Source organism: Mauremys reevesii, linkage group 1 (assembly GCF_016161935.1).
Source record: "Mauremys reevesii isolate NIE-2019 linkage group 1, ASM1616193v1, whole genome shotgun sequence".
Classification (NCBI taxonomy): domain Eukaryota; kingdom Metazoa; phylum Chordata; order Testudines; family Geoemydidae; genus Mauremys; species Mauremys reevesii.
In genome coordinates this window covers 149,644,042-149,655,152 of record NC_052623.1, presented here as the reverse complement: position 1 = coordinate 149,655,152, position 11,111 = coordinate 149,644,042, and the positions used below count along the sequence as shown (strand labels likewise).

Here is an 11,111-nt window from a genome sequence, read left to right as displayed (position 1 = left end):
TCAAGATTGGTTACAAAAAGAAAATAAGAGAGTAAAATGCTAATACCTAACTTAACATATTAAGTGAAGTTAAAAGTAAAAGGTTTTGTCTCACCATATGCTTTGCTAAATTTCACAGACTGGTTCTCCTTTCAACCTGGGATGCCTCATCCCTTACTTCAGTTCTTTGAGAGCCACTGATGTCATGAGCATAGAGGTGGGAGGAGGAGAGGGGAAGTCAAGTGTTTTCCTCCCTCTTTATAATTACATTTCTTGTGCTAGAAACATCCTTGCTGAGTCATGTTGACACGGAGTCCATTGTGGATGTGAGGTTTGAATCGTCTCTGTGATTAAATGTAAATTTCTTGTTTACATCTTCCCCTCTGCTGGAGGATGGCTGGTTAAGTAGGTGATAGCTCTTTAACACATTTCTGGGATGCAAGTGTGTCTTTGTCTCTGAAAAAGTGGTTTGTGGGTGTGACCCAGAATTACAACATAATTCAGTAACAGTCATTCAGTAGAATCTTATAACTTTGCATATAGTGTCACTACACATATTGTAACAGGATAATGATATTCAGCAGATTATGACTTTTCAAATGATGATATCTTAAAAGGCATAGTTTGTACAAAATGTATCATCATTTTGTAAAAGTGGTGACCATCATAGATTATCACAGTGGGGTGGGATTTTTTAATGTCCCTCAACAGCCCAGGGTGCCAGTGAGTAAATTAGGCTGTAAAATTCAGTGTGTCCCAAATTTGCAAATGTCCATTCAGAGGTGCCAGAATCTTTTTTTTTTTTTGGGGGGGGAGTGCTGATGATGTAAACCATGTATTTGGTGTTTGTTATTATCATTTCAAGCCAGGGGGTGTGGCAGCACCCTTAATTCCAGCACCACTGTTTCCAGTGCAGGTAACTGAAACCAGAACTGGAAGTGGACTAGGAGAAGGCCTCTCTTCAAGAAGGTGTGGATTTGGGTTGGGGCTCCTAATGTCTGATACAGCAAGGATACAACCCCATTTCCTCAGCCTCTTAACCCTAGTACAAAAGGGAGGGTAGTGGGGTACTAGGATCATGTCAATCGGGTGAGGGGCTGATGGCAGCCCTCCACTAAATGGTACAGATTACAAAGGAAGGATGACGTGAACTGCACAAGTGATTGCTTGATAGTTCCCAGATGTTATGTTACTTCATAATATTGTGGCCTAGTTAGACTGCATCCCTGGTGCCTTGACTGTCTTCCTGTGGTGTCTGGGACAATAGGGCTCTCAAGGCTCACCCTAGCCTTCCACCACAGAGCCTCCGCAATGAGCACCGCTTTGACAGAGGATAAATGGGAAGTGATCCTACTTGGGAAGCATGCAACTCTGGACTGCACTCGGTCAAAAAGCAATCAGCTCCGTGTTGGCAAATATACAGTGTGGGTCACCATCATCCAGGTGTACGAGGCCATCATGAGTATCCTACATGTGGCAAATTGCCGGTACTGTTATGCTGGGTCTCGCGCTTTCTCTTCTTTGGAGAAGGTTCAGGGTGCCATTGCTTGCCTCTGAACCGGTATTTTTAAGTACCCCACTAGTGTCCTTAAGGAGTGGAGTGGAGAGGGAGGGACCTGGGCCCGCCCTCTTCTCCAGGTCCCAACCCAGGGGCCCTGAGGTTAGTGGTGAACCACTTGTACTGGTGGTTCCTTCCCCTGGGTTACTTCCCTCTCCTGCCCTTCAGCTTGTTGAGGGGCTTCTTGCCTTCCTTCTACACAAGCCAGGTGCCCCTTACCTAGGGTTTTTGGACTTCTCAGCCCACTGCAGCACTCTTCCAAACTTTCCTTTTGTCTCTCTTCAAAACTGTTCTCTGCTTCAACTCCTTCAAACCGCTCTCTGCTCCAACCAAACCTTCCTGCTCCAACAACCCACACTGTCTGACCAGAAGCAGGGGGTTTATATCATGTGACTCACTGCTGGTACTCTAATTGGCTTCAGGTGCTCTAATTAATCTATAGCAAACCTTCCACCCCTTGCAGGGAATAAGGCTCCCTGCTAACACTCTCCTGCTGCCTTCTGGCCATGCTGTATCACATACTGTACAGGACTGTGACTCTGAGCAGTGGGTAAGAAATAGATGGATTCACGGAAATGGGATTCCCGAACTGTGGTGGGTTAATAGATGGGAAGAATATCCTGATTCTGTGCCTGCCTCCATCTCCCCGTCCCCCAATTTGCTACACAAACAGAAAGGGGTACTTTTCCAGGATTAAGCAAACATTGGTGGATCATTGCGGATATTTCACTGATATTAGAGTTGAGTGGTCAGGGAAGAAGTATGCGGCTTGTATCTTTATATATACGGGACTTTTAGGAAAGTTGCAAGCTGAAGGAAAGATTTAATGATCATCTGATCATCAGGTGCAGGATGACTGCAGAGTGTGCATTTGGCAGATTAAAGGGCCACTGGAGCTATCTTCCAATGAGACTGACTGTTGGCAAGTCAGATATCCCTATTGTTATTGCTGCATGAGACCAAGGGGAAAATGTTACGGCAGGGGGAGGTGGAAGGGGGGGACGGGGTTTGCAGAGGCGGAGTGGAAAGGCTGACTGCTGATTTTGAGCAGCCTGACACAACGGTAATTACCAGAGGCAAACTGAGGTACTGTGCAGCTGAGGGAGACCTTAAGGCTATGAATTTTTTGACTCTTATGAGCACTTATCGATCTGATGTTTACATTTCTGTACTACAAGACAAAGAAAATGAATCAGAGAACTTAAAAAAACAGAACTGCATTGTGAGGTAATAAGCAATGAACAAACTACTGAAAAAGAAAGTGCAAGATTCTGGCTGCTCTGGGCTGCCTCACAGGTCAGTGTATGTATACTCACAATATAGTCTGCTTGTTGCACACGAGAGGTTAACTGGAAAGGATACTGTTGCAGGAAATTCTGTTGTATATGGTCCTGGCCGTTGGCAGAAGGAGTTGTCCATGCAGCATAATGGCTGCTGGAGTGTAGGCCTTTGGATACTGTGCTCCACAGTACTTTGGAGCATCTCAGTTTATTGTCTGAATTCCTGCATGGTGTCTTGGTGCACCTCCCAAAACACCTCTCGCGCTTTTTGCCTTTCCTCCAGCATGCATTCCTTCCATTCCCTGGTCTCACAGGCGCCGCACTCAGAACTCTTAAGCCACTCAGAGAAAATGTCCTTCCTTGGCCATTTCTTTTTCCTCCTCCTCATGGTCAGTCTTTCAGCACTTGGTTCTCAAGGATACCTCAGTCAAAGTCTGGTCATCAATAGCCAGCCAGCCAGCCATTGCTAGATTTATGAGGCTTGCAGACATGAAGAGATAAGTGGCACAACTCCTGAAAATGTTTTCCATAAAGATCTGCATCAAAATACAAACAGGGCCACACTTGCTACCACTTGCTTCAGGGCTGTGTAACAATAGAGAGCATGGTGAATCTAGGAGGGTATTTTTCAAATCCTCTAGCTGTGTGGGGGGGAGCTAAAGTTGGTGAGTGACTGATAAGTCTAGGGACAGTGTAGTAAACACAGATGAGGACAAACAGGATGAATGGGTCAAGACAAACTGGAAGCTCCAAGAGTAAAGAAGAGGGGTGGTCACTGGCTAGTTTCCTGAACCGGTCCAAGCCAAGCCCCCTGAGCCAGCAACTTACCATTTCTTTCTCTTCACTGCCTCTAAGCATAGGTGCAAGTAACTTGTTCTGAATTTGGACTTTCGACCTACCTGGAAAAACAAAATATTGTGTTCGGGGTTAGAAGACTTGCATTCAGTAAGTTTACAATGATATTTCTGCAAAATCCTGCAGTATAAATGCCCAGTTATTGGATTGTTTGCAAGCACTCTTTTGTATTTTTAATGTATTTAATTTGAATGCTCAGGTGTTGGCTGGTGTGTATTTCTTTTTCGGTTTTGAATGTACAGGAATGTATTTGCATTGTGTTGATTGTATTAGTTCCCACCCGCCTTTGAATGCATCAAAGGTTTCTGCTAAAGTATGTATTCGGGAATGCTTTTTGGTTGGTTATAGTTTTCTTACTGTCATTTTTTGACCAATACTGTCAGTGCATTCTTAAAATAAACCAGCCATTCAAAAAAATAATTCCTTTGTTCCCTGCCTGCCCCATGGTCTGCCATCATTTTGTATGGGGGTGGGGAAACAGAGAAGGGAAGGATGAAGTTTGCGGGGCTGTGAAGAAAGGAAAACGAAAGCTACGCATAAATGGGGGCTAGAAAGTAAACCTACCTGAGTCCCCATCCTCTCTTCAGTGGTTCCCTCTGGAGAAGCTCGGGTGGGTTCAACTGGGTCTTGAAGAGCTCCTGGCTCTCCATAGGATCTGCATTCTCCACGTCTCCTCCCTCAACTGGCTTGTTGTCTGTGTTCAGTTCTGGGGTGTCTTCCTTTGGATGCTGTGACATGTCTGCTTTCATTCGCAGGTTAGTAGAAGGGTCCCTGCTTCGTCTGGCATCTAGTGCCACATAGTTCTAGCAGCTGCTCTGGAGGACACCCTTAGACTGTTTGTTGGCCTCCTTTGCCCTGTGGTAAGACTACTGCAATCCTTTCCTCTTTGCCCAGCACTGGAATGCCTCCCTGTCATACCCAGCTTCAGCATCACCTCTGCAATGTCCCTTTGAACCTCTTTATTCCTGTTGGACTTCTGCAGATGGGCTTGCACTGCTCCTTCCCCCACATCCTGAGGAAATCCAGGACTTCTTTGTAGGACTGGGCACCAATAGGTGATTTGCCTGAGGTTCTCATAACTGCAGCTTTACCTGTAGCCATACCTATGTGTTCACAAAGATGTGCTCCTAAAGGTAGGCTATCAGGAAGACAAGAGAGGCATCTTCAAAACACTTTGAAGATTTTAAAGGCGGGGTGGGCATCCGGTCACTGTGACCCCTAGGTATCAGAGTTCAAAAATTCAACCAGAGCAGTCACTGCTGTGGGGAGAGCAGCATTATGGGATTGTTGCTGAGGGACTGATTGAACCAGTACAGGTAAGTCAGCATCCACATAGGCATTGTGCTGGCAGAAGAGTGCTGGGAGAGGACTTAACGCCACTCAGGGAGCTGGTTCAACTTCACTGACAGGAGTTCAGGGTTTTGCACGTAGAAATCAAAATTGAGTGTGGACACATGCAAGGTTGTGCTGACAGAAGACAAGTCATACCGGTAAAACTTTGTAGCATAGACCGGGCCTTACTGTTTACATTTTATTTTATTTATTTATTTTTGCAAGCTCAGGAATTCTTGGGATCCAGCCTGGTCTCAGTTTGCCTTCCAGATTGCATTCCCCAGTCTGCATTCCCCATGTCAGGGAAACTTTTCTCAAATCTCTACTGGTGCCTGAGACAATTACCATGTCTCAATGCTTTTTTTTTTGTTAGAAGACCATGGTATGAAGTCTCCTTTTGCCACAGACTGGTTTCTCCCAGTCAGTGAGCCAAGCCATCTAAGGATATGTCTTCATTGCACAGTTGGCCCAGGCTCTTATCTGGGTTTTAGCCCACCCACTCATCCACACAGAAAAACCTTTGACTTACTTTTGGGGGGTGTTTTAATCCTGGCATGGCTAGAGAAGTGGGGATTGGCATGTTGGAGCCTAAATTCTGCTTTAATTCAGGCTGGAACACATCCACTTTGCAATGAAAACATCAGCGCTCATAGTCCTCCAACGCCAGGGTTGGGAAAAACACATTTCTGTCCAGCCCGCCATGACTAACATTTCTGTCTGGCCTCCTCTGCCCCCTCGCAATCTCCAAGTCTGGGCCACTAAAAGTCCCGTGGCGCAGCGGGGCACTCAGGAAGGCTGCCTGCATGCTGTAGCCCCATGCTGCTCCCGGAAGTGGACGGCTGCTGTTGGTATGTCTCTGTGTGCCCATGGTGGGGGGGAGGTGGCTCCATGCGCTGCCCCTGCCCCCAGGACTGTCCTCACAGCTCCCATTGGCCAGAAACCAGCCAATGGGAACTGCGGGGGTGGTGCTTGCAGGCGTGGGCAGTGCACAGAGACTTGCCACCCCGCTCCCCTGGAGAGGCACTCAGAGACGTGCCAGCAGCAACCAGCCATTGCCGCTTCTGGGAGTGGTGTGGGGCCATAGCATGCAGGCAGCCTGCCTCAGCCCTGCTGTGCCACAGGCTTGGAGCTACCTGTGGTAAGCGCCTCCCAGCCAGAGCCTGCACCTTGCACCCCCTCCCGCAGCTCAACCCCCTGCCCCAGATCAGAACCCCCTCCTACACCCAAACTCTCTCCCAGAGCCCAGAGCCCACACCCCTCACACCCTCTCCTGCACCCCAACACTCTGCACCATCCCGGAGCTCACCTCCTGCACCCAAACTCTCTCCCAGACTCTGCACCCCCTCCATTAATATAGTAGAAATGTGTGGCCCATAATGAGTTACCGAAATTCATGGATTGGCCTCCCTGCAAAAATTATTGCCCACCCCTCTCCAATGCCCTTCTGAAAATTCCCCCAAAGGACAGAAATTTCTCCCATAACTGACTGGGAAGGAATCCTAGAACATCACAGCACAAAACACCATGGCACATGCCCACGACTACACACACAGTCGTGTAGAAACTGTGATGACACAATAATTCAGGTACGGCTCTGTTGAGAGAATGCTTATGCTCAGGCTAGATTAAACCAAATGCAAATTACCTGGATTAACTGTGAAGTGAAAACATACCCTCAGAATAAGACCCTGGGATGGTTGTTCCATTGTCTCAGAGACAAGGTGCGGGAGGTAATATCTTTTATTGGACCAACTTCTGTTAGTGAGAGAGAGAGTAGCTTTTGAGGCACACAGACCTCTTCTTCAGGTCTGTATAAGCTCAAAAGCTTGTCTCTTTCATCAACAGAAGTTGGTCCAATAAAGGACATTACCTCTCCCATCTTGTCTTTCTAATTTCCTGAGACCAACATGGGTACAACAATACTGCAAGCTCCACTGTCTGTCTGTTAGACCCATTCAGACTTAACATATTGCAATCACAAAACCTTGTGTCTGTGGAGAGTGTGTTGAAACCGTGTTCTTGCTCTGACATTTCAACATACTGTCTCAGAAACCCTATACATAGAAAACATATTTTGGAGTCAGGACCACCATTCATCACCAAGCACCCACAAATATTTGAAAAAAAAAACAGGGCTGTCAAGTGATTAAAAAAATTAATCGTGATTAATCGTGTGATTAAAAAAATTAATCATGATTAATCACGCAATTAATCATGCTATTAATAATAGAATACCATTTATTTAAATATTGGATATTTTCTACAGTTTCAAATACATTGATTTCAATTAGAACACAGAATACAAAGTGTACAGTGCTCGCTTTATATTTATTTTTATTACAAATATTTGCACTGTAAAAAAGAAAAAGTATTTTTCAGTTCACCTAATACACGTATTGTAGTGAAATCTCTTTTCGTGAAAGTTGAACTTACAAATGTAGAATTATGTCCAAAAAACAAACAAACCCTGCATTCAAAAACAAAACAGTGTAAAACTTTAGAGCTACAAGTCCAGTCAGTCCTACTTCAGCCAATTGCTCACACAAGCAAGTTTGTTTACATTTGCAGGAGATGTAAAACAGGTAAAACAGAGCAGGAGACATACAATTCTCCCCCAAGAAGTTCAGTCATAAATTTAATTAATGCATTTTTTTTTAAATGAGCGTCATCGGCATGGAAACATGTCCTCTGGAATGGTGGCCGAAGCATGAAGGCGCATACGAATGTTTAGCATATCTGGCATGTAAATACATAGCAATGCTGGCTACAACAGTGCCATGCAAACACCTGTTCTCATTTTCAGGTGATACTGTAAATAAGAAGCGGGCAGCATTATCTTTTGTATGTGTAAACAAACTTGTTTGTCTTAGTGATTGGCTGAGAAAAGAAGTCGGACTGAGTGGACTTGTAGGCTCTAACGTTTTACACTGTTTTGTTTTTGAGTGCAGTTATGTAACAAAAAAATCTACATTTGTAACTTGCATTTTCATGATAGAAATTGCATTATGGTATTGTATGAAGTGAATTGAAAAATACTATTTCTTTTGTTTATCATTTTTACAGTGCAAATATTTGTAATAAAAATAATATAAATTGACCACTATACACTTTGTATTCTGTGTTGTAAATTGAAATCAAATATTTGAAAATGTAGAAAAACATCCAAAATATTTAATCATTTTAAATTGGTATTCTATTGTTTAACAATGTGATTAAAACTGCAGTTAATCACAATTAATGTTTTAAATCACGATTAATTTTTGTGAGTTAATCGCATGAGTTAACTGAGATTAATTGACAGACCTAATAAAAACAAAAGAGAGAGAGGGCTGGACCCACAAGGGCTGAGGATTGCTAGAAAATCAAACCCAAATATGTTCAAACCAAAAAATACGTTCTTTAATACAACATGCATATCAGATTATCCAAACAAAATGCAGCTTCCAAACTGTCTTCTTCATCTCCATACAAAATGAAATGAATTGAATCACTTCACAATAGCATGCAAATCAAAACCCAAATAAAATCTTGCAATTGCTGACCATCTGATTGCAGACAACAATGTATCTGACTGTGACAAACTGTTTAATGATGCTGTGACAAGCTATTTAATGATGCTGCCCATGCTAACAATGCACAAGAATTAGAGAAGTCATGTGCAAGACAAGCATTTGCTGATATGTTTATAGCCCTAAATGCTCTTATTGTCATTTTCAGATTTGACACTGGAATCTATCCAAAGTAGATCTTGACTATTTCGAACACAAATTAAATCCAGCTAAGAACTAGATTCTATGAGCAGAGTGTCAAGCTAGATCAGACCACTGGTGTTTTGAGTGCAGTATCCTGCTTCTGGCAATGACTGCTGACTGATGCTTCAGGAGAACTCAAAATAAAAAATAAAAAACCATAATGCCCTTGCATGCATCCGATGAAGTGGGGCTGTAGGCCACGAAAGCTTATGCTCAAATACTTGTGGCTAAGGTGTCACAAGTACTCCTGTTCATAATGCACTTGGTTATTTGTGCAGTGCTGTATATTGAAAATTCCTGCCTCACCCCTGCAGGAATAACACATTAGGTCTGATTATCCAGGATGGTAATCATGCTTAACTACAAATGTTATTAGTCATAACATTTTTAAAACCAGCTATAGCACATGGCACCTGGAGTTCCTCCAGCAGTGAATTCCAGAAGCTCTGTGAATAAATATTGCTTTTAGTTCATCTTACATTTACCTACCATTAATTTCATTGAGTGACTTGCATTATGGGCACAGAATAAGAGACATAACATCATGAACTGCTATATCATTGTCAAGCCATGCCATCAGCCTAGATGAACCCCCCATGACTAGGGGATCTAACTCCTAGAGACAAGGCAGAATGTAGATTCAGTTTAAATGGTCTTCTGAATTTGTGGACAAAGTATAGTCCTGAAACTGAAATTCCCTTGACTAATCCCTAATATACATCATGTTTGAATTTATGCTTCCAAAAAACAAAACAAAACAAAAAAAACCCACAGTTAACAGGTTTTACTAAAGAACTGTAATTAAAGATGGGAATCAAACAAGGCTCAGATAAATTCAGCTCTACAAAAGGGACCTGAAGCTGTCATCAAGGCACACAGTACTAGAATCCTACCTTTGTACTGTTACCTACCTGTGCAGGTTTGCACTGCCACTGTGCCAAACATTCACAATGAAACCCCGAACTGAGAAATACACTTGCTTTTCAGAGTTGATTAGAAATTCAAACATCAGAATAGGTAAGATTTGTTCGGATTCACAAACTTGTAAAATGAACATGGGTCCAATTCTCAAGCAGAGCACGTCAGTTTATGGTTTTGTGTCAAAATCTTGGAATATTTGCCATTTCACATCATTTTGACCTAAAACTGGGTGAAATTTGGCTGCTGCTTGCTTTTCACTCCTTGAAAGGTGAAACTCAGGGGATGTGAACCCAGGTGGGAAAAAAATGTACATATGAGCTGTAAAGATGGAGTTTCACCCAACTTTAGTTTGTACCACACTTTTCTAAAATTAATTTGCTAGTTAGTAAAGGAAGAAAATAATCTCATTAGGACGAAGTGACATATACACTGCCTTCCAGAGTATGAAAAATCTCATTAGGGTTCAATTTATACTGCATTATTCCAGTTTTACATCCATGTAAATCTATTGGGATAAAGAGGGTTACACCAGATAGAATAGAGCTGGAATAATTCAATGGCAAATCAAGCCCAATGTCTCTTTCTTTTGACCCACATATAAAACTGACCATGAAAGGAGATGCAACCAATCTAGACTTTATGAATCACCTCTAAAATACTCATTTCCCATCCTTAAAAAGAGATTGCAATTCTATTTCAAATCAGACTTGCTCGGGTTAGGAAAGCCTGATGTATATGTAATATCTTCCTATTAATAAGAACAAATTGCTACCAGAAAAGAAATAAATCAGATGGGTAATAAATTAAGGTGTTCTCTTAAGATAATGCAGAACAGGAAATGAACCTAAAGGTTGTTTAAAAAATTTTAGAAAAAGTTCTCTCTGAATATATTTACGAGAGAGGCTGTTTACTATTGCTTCTTAGGATGGTCAGTTCACACAGTGGAACTGGGCCAGTGGTTTCCAAGAAAATGTTCCATCCCAGAAACAAAAAACATCTGAGCGCATCTACATGATCTGTGAGATGAAGGTTAAGAGGAACCTACATGCCCACGTCATGCACACATCTCCAGATGGAAACTCTGTCAACTACCTGGAATAAGTCAGAGCTACAGTCTAGCATGGTACTGGAAGCCCGCAAATTCCTTGTCCTCTGTGACCTCAGCCTTCACATAGACAATCTCAGTGACAGAGTAGTACTTGATTTCTTGGCCTACATGGAAACCATGAGATTCTCCCAGGCAGTCTCTGGATTTACATATGCAGGCATATGTTAGATCCTAACTTCAGTTTAGAACTGGATCTTGGAGAGGTTACAAACATATCACTCTCCTGGTCTGATCACCTCATTCAAACAGAGATCAGAGATTTCCTTCCTTCCTTCCAAGATGGTGAGCAACCAAAGACATCTTAACTCCCTTGGTTTTCAACTTGT

At 42.9% G+C, this 11,111-nt stretch overlaps 1 long non-coding RNA gene across 3 annotated transcripts; it reads left to right on the top strand.

Annotated features, from left to right (window-relative positions):
* Nucleotides 1-2,039: 2,039 nt before the first annotated feature.
* Nucleotides 2,040-10,910, top strand: LOC120395916. Of its 3 annotated transcripts, none has more exons than XR_005592885.1 (4): nt 2,040-2,087; nt 3,673-3,762; nt 4,428-4,532; nt 10,602-10,910. It is a non-coding gene; the product is annotated as an uncharacterized LOC120395916 (long non-coding RNA). The 3 variants fall into 3 exon arrangements; XR_005592886.1 differs by lacking the exon at nt 10,602-10,910 and adding an exon at nt 4,655-4,680; XR_005592884.1 differs by lacking the exons at nt 3,673-3,762; nt 10,602-10,910 and adding an exon at nt 4,655-4,681 and having other exon boundaries at nt 2,046-2,087.
* Nucleotides 10,911-11,111: the final 201 nt, after the last annotated feature.